Raw genomic sequence first — 18507 nt, forward strand, 5'->3', positions numbered from 1 at the left:
TGTGAAAGCTGTAATCTGGAAAATAAATGGACTACGTTTTCATAGGGTGAGCCTAGTTACAGTGAAATACATGGTCTGTGTTAGCGATGCAGCATCACAGGATCAGGTTGGAGCGGAGGGCCCGGGAGATTGGGGTCAAGCTCCCACACGCACAGAGGCGGAGAGAGAGATTGTGTTAGTTTTCATTTCCATTTCAATTTTTCATATCAGAACCAGAGCATGCAAAGCATAAGGGAGCATCCAGGGATGGCAGAGGGGTTTGTTTCCAGCATCATTGCTGTAATATAAATTCTAGCACTGGGAGAGCGTTTACACACCTTTTCTGAACTTTCAATAAATGAAACTACAGTTACACGTTTTAATTTAGTTGTTTCAGACACTGCATATTTTTCTACGACTTTGATCCTATAAACACTGCTGGTAGGAAACCTTAATTGATAGTCCTACCTGTTGCACATTATAGAAAAAGATTGATATCCCCAAAGGAAACCAGCATGCCAGATAGACTCATATCCCCACACGGTTCTATCTAAATGTGAAGTAAGAATCTCATATTCAAAATGTCTCTCTTTCTCTCCCTCTCTCTTCTTTTCTTTCTCTCTCTCTCAAAAAAAAAACAATGTCTAAAAAAGAACTCTTGGTTTTGCTCCCAATCAGTTGTTCAGGACAAAAACTGAGATATCGTTGTCTTTGAGTCTCCTCTTTCTCTCTTACTTCACGTGCAATTTATTAGCCATGCTTACTAACTCTAGCTTTAAAATATGTCCCAGATCTTACCATTTCTCACCACCTTCGTCACCATTGTGCTGGCTGAAGCCAGTTATTGCTCATCTGACTCCCACAACAGCCACCTAATTATCCTCCCTCCTGACACACTCCCATGCTCTTTTCTTCACTGAGAAGACAAAGTGATCTTTTCGAAAAATAAATCATTACTTAGCACCCCCTCGCTCTAACAGGAGCAATCCAGGCACAAGGAATAGATGCTGGGGGCAGGGAGGAAGCGAGGAATAGACAGCAATTGGCCACTATAAGGATGGAAGGGAAAAGCCAGTATCGCTTACAATAATTTTAATCATGTCAGTCCATGGAGTTTAGAAAAGCTGAATTTATTGTGCAAAAAACAACATTGACATTCTCAGAGTGTCTGATAAACTGGTGGGCTTCCATAAAGCAATTTCTATTTAAAGGCAGAAAGAGATAAATAAATACATTGCCATTTAATTATTTTTTAGAACAAAGAACTGCTTTGAGTTCATAATGGGATTATACACAGTGTTCAGACTGGGAGGTGTGATAGAACAAACTGTCAAGCATTTTTGCTCGGGAGTAGTTTCTAGTTATTTGAAAAAAGAGTAACTGAAAGAAGGATGAGAGCCACAGACTTTTTAAATGAATATAAATAAATGTATGTTGGCAGCAAGAAAGCACAGACAGGGAGAAGAGAGCAAGCTCAAGATACAAGCTTTGCGGAAGGCTGCCATTCTACCCAGCGACACTAGATGGCGGTGGTGTGACAGAAGAGAACCTGGCTGGTTGAGCCGAGGCCTGCAGGAGGTAGTTTATGCAGGTGCATGCTAAAAAAGACTGTTTTGTCTGAGGAACTGTAAATTGTATTCATAATTCACATATCATTATTAATTCATTTTGTATTCATTATCATACGGCAGATTCATTTGGCACTTAGGCAGATGTCAGAGTGTAGGTACTTAGGGAGCTATCTGTGCAGGTTCGGAGCAGGCTGTGTGCAGGTTTTCACGCACACACAAGTGCAAAGACAATAAATGCTCTTCCTTTTTTTCTAACCACAACACAATTTGGCTGTAGATTGTACCACAGTGTGCCCGGGCTAATGGCTTTCAGGGTCTAATTCTGTAACTACTATGTGTGCCATTACTTCTCTCTGCATCTTTTTGGCAGAATACGTCTGGCAGATGAGAGCCTCCCACTTTGGAGAGTTCTGAATGATATAAAATTTAATAATCTATTGCTGACCCTAAGGGGAGGGCATCTAATCCTTTAATAACGCACTTCAGAAGCCTGGTCTGCGTGGCCCGCGACCGAAGGCAGCCTGGTGTAGTGGAAAGCTAGCCTGTGAGACAGGAGAAAGATGGGTTCTGGTGCTGGCCCTGCCACTAACTAGCTCGGGGACTTTGGGAAAGTCAATTAACCTTCCCAGGTCTCAGGTCCTTAATCTATAAAATGAAGGGATTGCATGAGATCATCCCCAAAGTCCCCTCCTGGGCTAAAAATAGCAAAACTTCCTGATAGAAAAATGTGATGCCAGATCGAGTTTTGAAACTCTAACGCTTCTGTGTGACCTACTTCAAATCAGATGAGTTGTAAAGCTCCCTCTCCACGAATCGTAAAATGTATATCATCGGAGAGTAAATGCACTTCAAGTGGTTACAAATGTGAGTTATCGCCAGTGGCTGGGGCAGCATCACGTGGAGGTGGCAGGACTTGGTCTAGAAACCTTCCTTAAATCTCAGAAATGACGGCAGAGAAACTTGGGGGAGGAGGTCTAACTTCGGGACTGCTTTCTCACAAATGAACACAATTTGACAAATTGCATGTCACGCCCTGACGGACACTTCGCGAATGTGCAGAAACATCTCCAAACCCTGAGGCAGGTTTTCCTCAGTGCTTAAGTCCCTCTAGAAGTGGAGCAGATGCCGCAGATGCTCAGAGCCGCCCATTAACTCTCTGAGGACAGCAGGCACTTCTCCCCACTGTCATATGGAGACCAAGTTCTCCGAATAAGACACTGATATGCTCCCTGATTAATAGGAAATAGTGGGCCAATGGGTGAATTCCCAGATAAAAGCACTGGCATTGAACAGTTAGACAGATCTAGTGGATAAAGATCATCAAGTTCATTAGAAAAAAACTGGTCATTTTTTAAAAAAGAGATGGCTAATAAACATGGTAAGTATATCTATAATAAAAAAAGCATAATATGCTAATTAGACCAGACATCCTTCCAGATGACCTTCCAGACGAAGCCAGGGCTGTGTGGGAAACCCAGGTTCCGGGTGCCAGAGGGAAGCCAGTGCTGGCAGCCAGGGGAAGGAAGGCCTACTCTTGCACAAATTTCATGCACTGGGCCTCTAGTATATTTATAATTTCAAAACCATGGACCGGGCTTCAACGAAGTGGTAATTCACTCAAGAGCCAACTGTCAGCAAAGGGAGAATGGTTTGTCATAGGTCTCACACTTCCACCTCTTCAGTAATGAATGGATGAGTGAAGCATGCAAAGAACAATCCCTCAGGCATCAGCATTGAAACTCATTGTTTAGTCTGATTATCCAACATCAGGTAGAGGGAGTCCCACTGGTTCCTGGGGTCTGCAGGTGAGTCTAAGCTCTTCAATGCTATCAAATGCTGGTCAGTTGGGATACATTGTAAGAGTATTTCATTGGATTAAAAGGGATGGGAAATGAGAAGAGCTCGTTCTATGAACACTAAGCCATTACTGTGTGCCCAGGGCCTTGCTGGTGCAGGAACACCAAGATGTTCAGAAACAGTGAAGACAGCAGATAACTAGATCATCAGAAAATTACCTTGTGCCACTGGGATAAGTGATGTGGAGGGAGGGCATTGGGAGGGACTCAGAGGACTTCTAGAATAAAACAAGACAGACTGCCAAATAGCTGAAGGATGGACAGGCATAGTCTAAGTTAAAGGTCAAGAGAATCAGGAAAAGCACAAGAAACTAAGAGAACAGAGGGTATTTGTTGAACACTTACTAGTATTAGCATGGTGTGGCAGAGGGAACAAGATGACTGAGGTAGATATGGTTGGGAGGGAGACAAGGCCAGTTCCTGAGGTATGTATCCTGGGAACAGCAGGTGCTTTTAAGTGAGAAGATCCAGTTTTGAATCCTTTCTTGTCATTTACTGTGTGTCTCTGAGCAAGTTGTTTCATTCTGAATAACCGTTTCCTAATCTTTAAAGTGAGGGGCATGGTGTCAACCTCAGAGGCTCATTGTGAGGTTTTGAAATGTGACTCTCCTGATTGCAAAATAGAGATCGACATCTTCGCTTTCAGAAGGAAGCATGAAGTTGGGAAGGGGGCTTGATGCTTCTTAGCAGTCCTCAGCTTAGCTCTACCCACAGAGGCTCCAGAGAGGAACTTCATGCAGGCATGGCTCTCCGTTTCCTTCTCCCTCTCACCACCCTATGAATGAGTGGATGTGGTTGATGGTATCGCTAGGTGTGTGGTGTTTTATAGGCAGCTGGATGGCAGAGGAAATCCCTCCTAACTTTCTCAGAAGTGTCCCCTTAGTCCTTTTGGATTCAAATTAAAGGTTCTGGCCCTCTAAAGCTGTGTCTTTCTTCTCTAAAAAGACCAGCGGACTATGAAAACATCTGTTTCTACCTCGTGATGACATCCCCACAACACCAACTTTATTTGTCTTCTTGGACCTCTGGCAAACAGTTTACTTGGATCCCAGAAAGCTAAGAAATGAAGAGTTTATAAATTTAAATAACTCCTAATACAACCTGCAACCTTATAAGAAGTTCACTTCCTAGGCCACATTTTATCTAAAATCTGACAGGTCAGGTTATTCAATATACCATGCAGGAGGCATGGTGACCCGTGCAAACGACAGCACAAAATTATTTCAAGCAATAAAATTCTAAAAACATTATAACTTACAAAGCTGAATATTGTCCACCATTATTAAATTCAAAAGAAGAAATCCAAGCCCCCAAATTTTACCCCATTCTGTTTTAAGTTAAAATTGAATAAAAAGTTTCAAGTTAAACCCAAAAGAAGCTAGAGTCCAAACAAATGTGTGTGTTTTTTTCCTCATAAATTTCTTTTTCTATTAATCTCAATCTATAGGATTAGTTCAAACACTAGGGGAGTAGAGGAAGCTTCCTTAGCATTTGTAGTTCGGGTCAATTTACTAGAAATATTGCTCATTCAGGACCTCTGAATTTCAATACTGTATTCAAAGTTTCTCATGTGCCCTAGTTTTAAAAGTTCAAAAAATAGGCCACACAAGATTTTTACAGCCCTGGTGTCAAACCCTCAAAATTTGGAGAGCATAGCATCTGCAAGAGTTTCACCATGTAAATGCTCTTCTTATAACCCAGTACTTGGTTCAATTCAGATGCAAATTAAATTTTTTAAATTTACTATCAAATCTGGTTTCATTAAAGACTGAAACAAGGAGAAGAGTAAGTCTTCATGCCTCTCCTTACCAGAATCTCAATGAGCCTAGTCTAGGTGTCCAAAGTCTAAGACTTCTTAGTTCTAGGTCTACTCCCTGATGTGTTCATGTTAGTTACAGCACTATTCCTACCAGGTGGGATGGGGAAGACCCACCTATGCAAACTGACTCCCTTGCTGACACAGGAGACATTTCAGCCTTCTTGAAGAGTTTGCAAATTTATTCCAGTGGTACCTCAACTGGTTCCTTTTTTCTCTGTCCTCCATGTTTTGAAATTTATTAAATTCCTATTTGGATCTCAAGCAAAGCTCCCTCTCTCCACATGTGTTTCATCTGCAGAATCAGCAGATCTCTCACCTCCGAACTTTATCACCGGAGACCCAGCGAAGGCTCAGACCTCTCCACAAATGCTCGCCTCACACATTGCCCTTTCCCTCCTCTGATTTTGGGTTTTCAGAATTGGAATAACTAATACATCTTTTCTGCTGCTTCATCATTTTCTGCTCTAGTGGGCTACTCCTCCAATGCTTTGATCCTCTCCTGTTCCTCTTTTCCAGAAAGACCTGCTGAGCTTTTGTGTTTTGCAAAGACTTTTTTTTATCTTTAATAATATACCCCCGATTGTTGCAAATTTTTGATTGTTTAAGTTTTTTAATTATGAAGACTTTTGTTTTTTAGAGCAGTTTTAGGTTCACAGCAAAATTGGGGGAAAGTACAGATATTTCCCATATACCTCCTGCTTCCATACCTGCCTCCACACATGGATAGCCTCTCCCATTATTCACACACTTCCCCAGAGACAAATGCACATTTCTTACATTGATGAACCTACCTTGACACATCATAATTAGCCAACATCCATCCTTTACCTTAGGATTACTCTTGGTGTTGTCATTCTATAGATTTGGACAAATGTATAAGAGCAGGTATCCGCCATCTTGGTATCATATAGAGAATTTTTCCTGCCGTACAAATCTTCTGTGCTCTGCTTATTCATCCCCTGTCCCCACCTCTTGGCAACCACTGATCTCTTTATTGTCTCCATAGTTTTGTCCTTTCGGCATCATAAACTCTGTAGCCTTCTCAGAACAGCTTCTTTCACTTCATAATATACATTTATGATTCCTCCATGTCTTTTCATGGCTTGATATCCCATTTCTCTTCAGCACTGAATAATAATTTATTGTCTGAATATATCAGTTTATTTATGTATTAACCTACTGAAGGACATCTTGGTTGCTTCCAAGTTTTGTCAATTATGAATAAAGCTTCTGTAAACAAGGATATTATGTGGACTTCAGTTTTCAACTCCTCCGGGTAAATACCGAGGGCCAGGGTTGTTGGATCACATGGAAAGAGAGTGTCTAGTTTTATAAGAAACTGCCACACACTCTCAGAGTGGCTGTACCATTTTGCATTCCCACCAGCAGTGAATGGGAGTTTCTGTGGCTCCACACCCTTCCCAGTGTGGCCAGTGTTCTAGGTTTTGGCCTAGCAGGTGTGCATTGGTTTGCTCATTGTTTTAATTTTTATGTCCCTGGTGATACATGATGTGAGCATCTTTTCACATGTTATTTCTCATCTGCATATCTGCTTTTGTGAGGTGTCTGTTAAGGCTCTGGCCCATTTTTTTTCTAATTGAGTTGCTTGTTTTATTATTGAGTTTCAAAAGCTCTTTGTATATTTTAGATCCTAATCAGATGTGTCTTTTGCAAATATTTTCTTCTAGCCTATGGCTTGTCTTCTCATTCTTTTGACATTTTCTTTCACAGTGTAGACATTTTTAATTTTAATAAAGTTCAGCTTATCATTTTTTTTTCATGGAGCATGCTTTTGGTGCTGTATCCTGCTGAACATTCTTAGTAATCATTTTCCTTTTCCATCACATGTAAGATGAGCCCTGATTATAGTGATTCATTCACTCTCTTTTTGACTTCCCCTCCTCTCTGAGGTCAGACTTTTCATTTCCTTGCATAGTCCTCTAGAATTTTTATGATCATTCTCCTTGGTAAGAGATATAATGCCAAACAGATATAATGTTATTATGCTCTTTCATTCCCCTCCCCACTTTTTTGAATTTTTAAAAATATACTCCTGGCTACCCTTTGAGTCTTATTCCTCTTAGTAAGACCTTCTTTGGTCACTAACTCTTCCCTTAGTGAGTGGATCCTCCCTCTTCTCTGCACTCTAGTTTTCCTCATCACTTGTCACTCTGTCTCATGTGTCGTATTCACTCACTTATCTTGTTTATTTTCTGTCTGTCCTTCTAAGATGTATGTTCCACATGTATAGGGATTTGTATTCTTTTTCCTTTTATGCCCCCAGAGGCAAGCACAGTGCCTGGCAAATGGAAAATGCTCAAAAATTATATTGAATTAACTTTTTTTGGGGGGGATGGACAACATCTATATTTTCAATGATCACAATGATATTGAAACAAACCTGTAAAGGCTTGAGGTGTTTTATGATCTATCTAGTTTTCCCCTCTCAAGTGTTTAAGTAATCTGCAACTGCTTCATATGACTCTCCCAGTCTTCATGAAATGGTTCTCTAGCAGGTGTTGCTCCAGGCTTGCTTTCTGCTGTTATGAGATGATACTTCTCAATGCTTTCTTGGCTATGAGCTCCTTGCAAGGAAGTCACTCAAGTTTACTGTTGAGAAATTCTGCCATTACTTGAGGAAAGGCACTTGGTATATATGTAGCTCATTTCATTTCATCTGATCTGGTGGTAAAAAACCCTCAAGGTACCTCTTAGGTGAGTCCCTGTCCTTCTTTATCCCTTGACAATCTGTCGTTTGCTCTTTCCAAACCAAAACTCTTTCCTCAGCCATAGTCCATTAAAACCTTGAAGTTAATCTCTATTTTACTGGAGGTTTTTTTTTCTTTGCAATTTATCAGTAAACCTTTTTCAAAGACGCATGCAGGTATAACATGTCATTGCTGCATTTTTTTAGTTTTAACTTTGTGATCATCTCCTTCATTATTCTTGAAGTTTAGGTTCAAGTAAAAGCCATTTCCAACCTAATTTGCCTCGCTCCCTGTTCTTCCTGCTGTGTTAATAAAAACCACCATCCTTTGGTGCCTCAATCCAGTCTGGACCTTGGAGATATTACGCCACATTCACAGCCCATGCAGTGGCCAACTCAGTCAATCTGAGACTCCGTGGAAGGAGATGGCCCTCAGAGACAACACGCATGTCACACAGGACCAGAGATCAGCCCCGTGTGTGCCCTTCAAGTGTGGCAGCAAGAAAGCTTTGGAAGTAGCCCAGTGAAACATGACAAAACACTGACAATGCAAAGACAAAAACCTCACCAGCCATATTACAGCCCACATGGATATAACCTGCCTTTGCAGACTGACGCCTCAGCCGGCTGGCGATGAGAAACACTACATGGAACAAAAGTCATTTCACTCCTCAGTGCCTGAGAAGCCTGTCTCAAGTGAGCCTTAACTGGAACTAAAAGACTCGCTTTCCCTCAATAATCTAATCCCTATCTCGTTCACGCCTGCTTAGGTCAGAGCTGCACCTGCATCAGTCAAGGTCAGCTACAAAAGTCAGTGTGAGATGTGCTTACTGAGCCCTATGCTACTTATAGAATCGCTGTTAAACACCATCAACATGTGCTGCAATAAGCTGCTGTGACCAGCCGCTGTGGCCCAAGGTCAAGGACCAGAGCCACACGTGAAGCAGCCATTTATCCACAGGGTATTTTGTTTCAAGTTCTTTCAAGGTCCTGGTCAATGTTCCAGGATATCGAAAACTTTAGGGTTCCAGTCAACAAACATGTCTGTCCTGCCTCCTGTGCTAGAAACACATTTGAGAAGGTAGACATGTAAATTGCCAGGTGAATATTTACACGGCAGTTTTATTATTGACAGACCTGGACTGGAGGAGAAAGTGAAGTTATGTGCTCATTATAGCACTTTTTTTTCTTTTTTTTTTTTAAAAAATATTTTTATTGGTTTCAGAGAGGAAGAGAGAGGGAGAGAGAGAGATACAAACATCAATTTTTGAGAATCATTGATTGGCTGCCTCCTACATGCAACCCAGTGGGGATGGAGCCTGCAACCTGGGTATGTGCCCTGACTGGGAATCAAACCATGACCTCCTGGTTCACAGGTCGACACTCAACCACTGCACGGGCAGGGCTCATTATAGCACTTTAACATCCCAGCCTTTGTTTATTGAATGGACCTACCCACAGGGATAGGCTGCCTTTCTGCGGGCAGAGATTGCTTAAACGCAGGCAGGAACAGAGAATGCGTACATGAGAGAGGTAGCTCCCTGCCCTAAACAAACGTGGACATCTGAGGCACACACATCCTCAGCTAACCAACAATCAAGAAGGGGGCCTGTGAGAAAGGCTCAGTGTATCCCATACTGTCATCTTTCAAGGCTTGGCAGTGTGCTACCTTGGTGACCGACACTAAGACAATATGAATTCCCACAGAGTTGCAAGTCTAGTGGGAGAAATAGATACCCCAAAATTAAACAGAAATTCCAGATTATATTAATGTGGAAGGAGCTAAGGAAAGTTGTTTTGAGAAAACGATATTTAAGATAATCTCTTTAGGGATGGGTAGGAGGAGATATTCTATTTAGCATAGAGATTAGAGCAAAGGAAATATTTTTGTCAGATTATATGTAGAAACAATATAATTGAAAATAAACTGCATTCATATTTTTTGAAAAACAGAGTTAAAAACACTGCATGGAAAAAATCTGAATTTATAAAGTTAATTAGGTGGTATCAGCACGCCCTCTTAATATTGGTGCCAAAAGGACATCATCACTAATAAGAATTGGCTCGCCCATTGGTTTTACACAGATAGAGGAATTATATAAGCATTTGAGCTTGGAAGAGTGACAGTGAATAAAATTAATACAAATGATCTATGCATCTCACATCTAGAAAGAATAGAATATATTTTTTTCATGTCTATGAATCTGGAAGCTTGTAATTTGGTTCTTTATTGAGTGATAGGTGCAAAGCTTCTCCAAGTACTGCTGGCTGGACAGATGTAGCGCTGGGAAAAGAATACTATTCCAGGAAAGAAGTGCCCTAGTTTCAGACTAGCTCACCACCTACTACATGTGCTGCAGTGAGCAGGGTAGTCGAACCTTCTGAGCTGCTGTTCTTTTATTTGAATGTGAGGATGCTAATGCCCACTATAACTTCATTTATTCACTCAGTACTCAGAAGTTTTCTCTGATATCAAGAAAATTTTAATTCAGGGAATGTATAGAAAGATAGTTGATGCACAGTATCTGCTTACATTAGATCCCAGAGACTTCAGGCCTTGACTGTTATCATTTAGCATCTGTATCATATTTCATGATATTAAGGTGACTTTCCAATCATTTTCCTATGGAATTGAAATTTAAATAATAATGGTTCTGATAAATTAATGGGCAACAGAACAGGCAGGGAAGCTACTTATAGGAACAAGAGTAAAAACACATCAAATTAAATTAAAGGCAAACAAGTATGTAGGGCTATATATAGTAGTAAATATAAAATGATATTAACATTACATTGACTCAATTTTTTTATCCTAAATGATCATTACTTATTACTTTTCTGTGCATAGGAGTGTGAAAAATACTAGTGTGGGAGAATAAAAGAGCAAGGACTTTGGAGCCAGATTTGCAACACTCAAATCCAAGCTCTGTGACCTTGGATAGGATAAACCTCTGTGTTCCAGTTTCCTTATGTGTACAGTGAGGACAGTAGCAATACCTAGCTCATAGCATTTTCTGAAATTTAAAAGATTTAATATTATGAAACAGTCTCAACATTATTGAGCACATTGTAAACAGGCATGTTTGCTTAATGATGATATTGTTATAGTATCTGGACTTATGTTTATGATCTGTTTATAATCATGAAACCTCACAGATATAAATGACCTTGTTTCCTATCTAAGAAACATTCTAGCCCAGCTGGTGTGGCTCAGAAGTTAAGCATAGAATAGACCCAGGAACCAAGAGGCCACCTGTTCAATACCAGTTAGGGCAGATGACCAGGTTGTGGGCTTGATCCCCAGTAGAGGGCATGGAGGAGGCAGCCAATCAAAGATGTTTCTCTCTCATCCATGTTTCTATCTCTCTATCCCTCTCCCTTCCCCTCTCTCTCTAAAATAAAAAAAATAAATGAAAACATTTTTTTAAAAAAAATGAAATATTGTACATTTAACATCTGAAAGTACTGACACACGGAGAGGTTGTGTGTATTTTTCCTGGAGCTAAAACTGCATGCATGACCTGACTGGATTGGACAGGGATCTTTTTCCCAGCTCAGTGCTTTTCCCATTTCTCTGGTCCTCCTCATTATGTAAATAGCAGACTGGCTCCCTGTCAGCATGTTGAATGTATCACTTAAACAGTGCTTTAAGGGACAAAAGTGAGAATAGAATGACCTAGAATGTTTTACATCTGAATAGCAGACTGGCACCTTTCCTTAGAGTGATGTTGACATAAATGTGCTCAAATAAATTAATGTTCTCATCTCCACTGACTCACTCTGCAGAATCAAGTTTGCCTGTCAATTGAAACAGAGATAAGAAGAGAATGGCCCAGTCAAGCTGACACATAAAATTAACCATCATAGGTGGTGAAGGGAGAAAAAGCATTTCCAAATGTGGCAAATTCAGAGCTGCTTAAGATAAACAAAACAAACGATGATACTACACACCAGCAAATATTCTTTCCAGTGGTTTTGTTCCTCATCTCAGGCTCAATTTAGGCTCCTTCATATTTTATTTGTGGAGACTTTCACAATTTAAGAGAGAAATATTTTGGTTGTCACATCTATTAAATTTTTATTTAGTGTTCCAACATAAAATGTGATTAGATATTTTAAAATTTTCAGCTTCTAAAACATTAATATATATATTGAACGAAAGTTGAACAAATTCAAAATAATTTATGGGGCTTTTTTCTAATTATAGCTTACATTCAATATTAATCTGTATTAGTTTAAGGTATACAGCATAGTGGTTAGACAATCATATACTTTAAAAAATGGTCTTACCCACCTGGCCCCTTACATGGTTACGACGATATTATTGACTACTCAAGGCCCAGTGCACAGATTCGTGCACTGGTGGGGGCGTGGCCTGCGGGGATCAGTCTGCTGTGAGAGCGCTGCTCATTCTGGTCAGCCAAGCAGCTGTGGACCTGCTTCCACTGTGGGAGCACGCTGACCACAAGAGGGCAGCTCCTGCGTTGAGCATCTGCCCCCTGGTGGTAGTGCATGTCATAGTGACTGGTTGACCGGTTGTTCTGCCATTTGTTCACTGGGCTTATATATATATATCGATACTTCCTATGCTGTACTTTACATCCTATCTGTTATGACTGTTTTGTAACTACCAATCTGTACTTCTCAATCCCTTTACCTTTTTTTCACATAACCCCTAACTTCCAACCCCCTCTCCCTCTGATAACCATCAGTCTGTTCTCTGTAGCTATGAATCTGTTTCTATTTTATTTGTTTGTTTGTTTTGTTCATTAGATTCCACATAGAAGTGAAACCATATGGTATTTGTCTTTCTCTGTTTTATTTATTTCACTTAGCATAATACCCTATTGGTCCATCTATGCTGTTGCAAAAGGTAAGATTTCATTCCTTTTTATGGTCAAGTGGTATTCTATAGTATAAATGTACCACTGCTTTTTTAATCTACTCATCTGTTAATGGGCACTTGGGTTGCTTCCATATCTTGACTATTGTAAATGATGCTGCAATGAACATGAGGATGCATATATTCTTTCAAATTGGTGTTTTGGGTTTCTTTGGATATAGAATCAGAAGTGGACTTGCTGGGTCATAAGGCAGTTCTATTTTTATTTATTTTTAATTTTTTTAGGAAATTCCATACTATTTTCCACAGTAGCTGTACCAGTCTGCATTCCTACTAACAGTAGAATAGGGTTTCCTTTTCTCCACATCCTTGCCATCACTTGTTGTTTGTTGATTTATTGAAGATAGCCATTCTGACAGGTGTAAGGTGATACCTATCATTGTGGTTTTGATTAGCATTTCTCTGATGATTAAACATATTGTGCAAATTTTCATATGTCTGTTGGCCAGCTGTACGTTCTCTTTGGAAAAAGTGTCTATTTAGGTCTTCTGCCCACTTTTTAATTGGGTTGTTTGTTTTTCTGGTGTTGAGTTGTCTGAATTCCTTAAAATTTTGAATATTAACCCCTTATTGGATGTACCATTGGCTAATCTCTTCTTCCATTCAGTAGGTTATCCTTTTGTTTTGTTGATGTTATCCCTTTCTGTGCAAAAACTTTTTAATTTGAGGTAGTCCTATTTGTTTATTTTTTATTTTGTTACTCTTGCCCAAGGAGGTATGTCAGAAAAAAATATTGCTAAGAAAAATCTCATGGGGCTTTTTAAAATCAAATTTTCGACACATCCTCTGCCCCGTTTCAGACACACCACACCGAATGTCCACATTTCCTAAGATGTGGCCAAATTCACTTAAATACACATATACAACCCACAAAGAAGCAAAACTTCCCTAGTGAGGTGACTGTGAATAAAATAACTACTATAATGAACTCACAGATTTGTGAATTTCTAAAGATCTCTTCATAGAAGGGATTCATTATCATGTTGTTATATATGGTAGGTTTAATAAGGCCTCCAAGATGTCAAATTTTGAAGTCCCAGAACCTATTAACATGTTAGCTGATAAAAGGGACTTTGCATGAAAGGGACTTTGCAGATATGTCTAAGTTAAGGATCTTGAGATGGGATGTTATCCTGGGTTATCTGGGTGGGCCCAGTGTAATCACAAGAGAGTGGCAAGAAGATGGAGAAGATGTGGTGATGAGGGAAGGAGAGATTAGAGTGATGCAGGTGGGAGCCATGGAATGCAGCAGCCATTAGAATCTGGAAAAGGCAAGAATAGACTCCCTCCTGGAGCCTCCAGATACGGGAAAAAAAAATAGCAGACAGCTCGAGTTCATCTCTTAAGACTCAATTTGGACTTCTGACTTCAAGAACTATAAGATAATACACTTGTGTTGTTTTTAGCCATTTGTAGAGCCCCGTTACAGCAGCAATAGGAAACTAATACAAACTAGCAGTACCCGTGAGAGCTAACACAGGATGAGTGCTTCTGGCATCAGGCACTCTGCTAACTAAACCCTTTGCACAAAGATGGTACAATTTAATCTTGAAAATCACGTGATGCAGATATTATCTCTGCCTTTAGTTTGACATAGGGTAACTGTAGCTTAAAGATGTTAAATACCTCCCCGCACTGACTCATTCCTAGTGCAGTGTGACCCAGAATTGAATCCATGCCGTCTGGTTTCCCTTATGCCTCCCCCCGCTGCTCCTTTCCTGCCTGCCCACGTTCGTGTCTGAGATTCCTCTTCGGTAGAGTTTATGGTCACAGGAGGACATGGGTTCACGTGAAGTTAGAAACTGCAATTAATTTGAAATTAATGGAGCAAATATTTAATAATAGTATCTGATATATAGCAGACATTTTGTAGACAGTAGACCATACAAGTAAGATAAACACTGCCCCGACCCTTGAAAAGTGTAAAATCACAGCAAAAATGTGACTCTCTTTAATGAGACGTATTACATTCCCAATCTGTATTTAGCACTATTTTTTTGTCTGCTTTTTAGCTTTTAACAATATTTTAAAAAATACATTACCAGGGCTGGTCACCACAAATGTAATTTTTAGAATATTGCCACTTGAAGCAGATAAGGAGAGGTGTTTTAGATAAATGAACAGAAAACATGTAAATACAATTGTTTCTGTATGAACCTTGACCTCCTGACTCATAGGTCAACACTCAACCACTGAGCCCCACAGGCTCGGTTATTGTAGCTTTCTTCACCCGTGCTGAAACCACTTATAATTTTTGTTCCCTGGAAAGCAAGGTGAATTAAGTGGCATCTCCATTTGTTTTTCAATATGAAAGTTTCCAGTGAGGCATTTGGGGGCATAGAAAAAATGTTAAATGAGACAGCAATGAGTTCAGGGGACAGGTTCACAACCAGGGAGAAACACAAAAGAATACTTTTAAAAACAAAGGGCTTCTTTTTAGCTCCTTTTCATTTCCTCATCTTAATACTTTTAGGAGCCAAATATTTTACAACGTTATGTTAAATGGAAACAAAAGGCTTCACTGCATATTATCAAATACAGAATTATATAAGAATAATTACATAAAATATACTGCATTTGGATTTCCCCCAACTCTATTTTTCCACTGAATTCGAGCTCATTATATTCATCTGGATCTATTGATTCTATTTCTTACAGTTTACCCATTGTTCCCCTTTTTAATTAACCGAGGATATGTAATACAGCAGTAGACAGCACTTATTCCCTAATATTAATTCTGTACCTGCACAGGCAGAGTGCTTGCTGCTAAATAAACACATAGGCTAAGCCACATGCCCTACAAGGTAAAGCGTGTGAGATGCACTGCGGTGTGATTTCTTCCTGGGAAACATGGGTTCCGCTTCTCTGAGTCATTTTATCTGGACCTCCAGCCCTGCATGTGTAAAACAAGGGTCTCTAGGGTTCCTTTCTGCACCTGGGCATCCGCTCTCTGTGCACACCTTCCCCTCCCGTTGTGTCTCCAGGGGACTCTGGAAAGAGCCAGCTTTGGGCTCTGTTAGATCCACGGAGATGGATCTGAAGTGATGGACACTGAGATTCTGGCTGCAGGAGCCTCGCGAGTGCCTCTTTGGAGTAAAGAGGTGATGAATTGGCTCAGAACCCCAGTCCTGCAGGCCTTTTCTTCTTTTCTTTTCTTTTTTTAAAATATATTTTATTGATTTTTTACAGAGAGGAAGGGAGAGGGATAGAGAGTTAGAAACATTGATATGAGAGAAACATCGATCAGCTGCCTCCTGCACAGTCCCTACTGGGGATGTGCCCGCAGCCAAGGTACATGCCCTTGACCGGAATCGAACCTGGGACCCTTCAGTCCGCAGGCTGACGCTCTATCCACTGAGCCAAACTGGTTAGGGCTCTTCTTTTCTCTTTGCCTTGTTGGATAGCAAGTGTCAGGCCACCAGGTGGCAGAATGGCTTTGGGGAATTCCCAAGGGGATTTGCACATCCTAAATGCCCATATCTTGGTTTCATGTCAGAGCTTTGAGTTTTTAGAACCCTTCTTCAGTGTTTTCACAAAGTCTTTTTTTTAAACAATGGTTTTATTTTTTATTTTCAGAAGTTACGTTTAATAGGTGAGAGTTGACCTGACAGCAAAACTTGCTATCCCCAAGTCTCTAGCACTGTGATATCTGCATGGAGGAGGCAGTCTTTTTTCCAAATGGGTCCGAAATCTTATATCCTAATTACAGAGCATTCTTCCTTGGTAGGCCAGAGACAGTGGTGGGTGCCATGGCGCGGGGCGGGGCCGGGGGGGGGGGCAGCGGCAATCTGCAGGTGGGTTTAGAACTGGTTGAAAATAGAGGGTCAGAAAAAGACTGATTTATATTGACTTGAGGAGCAAAGGGAAAAAAATGATTGTAGATTCCATGTAGTTATGAATGCGACCTTTAATGTGAAAGACACTAATCAGTGTCGCTCTGTGCTGTAACCAGGTGAGAGGGAACAAATATAGTAATAATGGCAATAATCATTTTTCATGTTGGTACATTTTCAAATCCCCTTCCAACTCTTCATGCTTAATCTGAATACTACTGTCTAGTAATGGTAAGCGCTCCATCAGACCCAGCCCAGCACTATTGACAGTTCGCAGTTGAGGGCAGAGAAGATGGAGATGCTTGGAGATGCTTCTTGGAAAACAGAGGCCATTCTCTCCCTACCCCAACATAAGTTACATTTCCAATGTGAGGAGCATGAATGATTATTTCCACTTACAGGTCTTCATAAGAAAAATAGGGACAATAATACCTTTCTCCCAGTATTGTTATGTGGACCAAACGGATGAGGAGTATATGTGCTGAGCCTGGCATTTGCAAGCACGCACATGATTCTCTTGCAAAATAAAATAAAATAATATTTGGTTGCTCCCAAGCAAGGATCCTGCATAACTTTTGAGTTCTATTTTTTAAGCTACCACCCCTAGCCTGAAAGAGAACAGCAGAAGGAACCAGAGCTGAAGGAGTGTCTCCCAGGCAGAGAGCAATGACATAAGATGTCACCATACTGTAAGCCTACAGAAAGCAGTTAGTAATGAGACAAAACTCAGAATGCCAGAAAAATAATTATGAGTAACCTTGCTAAATGGAAGGGTTTTCTTTTAAAGATAGGACAAAGATGCCCTAGCCCATTTGGCTCAGTGGATAGAGCATCAGCCTGTGAAGTGCAGGGCCCCTGGTTTGATTCCAGTCAAGGGCACATGCCTGCGTTGCAGACTGGGTCCCCAGTGGGGAGCATGCAGGAGGCAGCCAATCAATGATTCTCTCTCATCATTAATGTTTCTATCTCGCTCTCCCTCTCCCTTCTTCTCTGAAATCAATAAAAATATGTTTAAAAATACAAATAAATGTTGGACAAAGAGAAGTCTTTCTTATTGTACTTTTGCATTAGAAGTGAGGTATTCTCTCTAATGTCAAGCATAAAAGATGGGTTTATATTCTAAAATATGAATATAACTTCATATTTGACTATTTTGAAGTTCAAGACTTTTTGCTATATATTCTAATATGTACTTTATGTGATTAAAGAGATGTGTCTTGAAAAAAGATCCTATAACCTAAATTGGGTACGTGAAAAGTGATCAACTAATAAAATATTAATAAGGAACAGATTTACTAGAGGAAAATTATCCTTAGATTGAGTTATTTTAACATTGCAATTCTTTATTAATACTGGAAGCCAATATTCATTTAATAATGTTGATGTTGTAAAAGAAACAGAAGAATTTTATTTGTCAATGTCGTTAATATACCAGAGTAACACAAAAGGGGATACATTTTTAGACTGAGCATCATCTCTGCAGTGTTATTTTTCAGTTCTCAGAACAGATTAACTATGAGGCTAAAGGAGTTTAGCTTTAGGATCCGTCATATTTCATACATACTGTAGACACTGGAAGTTGCTGGGAGTTGTGGAGTATTGCAGGTGCGGAGAGAAATCTGGGTTTAATTATAAGTATTTCTAGAAAAACATTTCTTATAAATTACATACAAAAACCCACAGCAAAAGGGCTTGAATTTCAAAATACTGTCATGGATATGATGTAATTTTTTTAAAACTCATGCTAAATACTCATTTCACAGCATGATAGGCAGGAAAATGGTCACGCAAAGATGTCCACATCCTAATACCTAGAATCTAGAAATATGTTACATGGCA

This window comes from Myotis lucifugus, unplaced genomic scaffold, assembly GCF_000147115.1.
Source record: "Myotis lucifugus unplaced genomic scaffold, Myoluc2.0 scaffold_392, whole genome shotgun sequence".
NCBI classification, from domain to species: Eukaryota; Metazoa; Chordata; class Mammalia; order Chiroptera; family Vespertilionidae; genus Myotis; species Myotis lucifugus.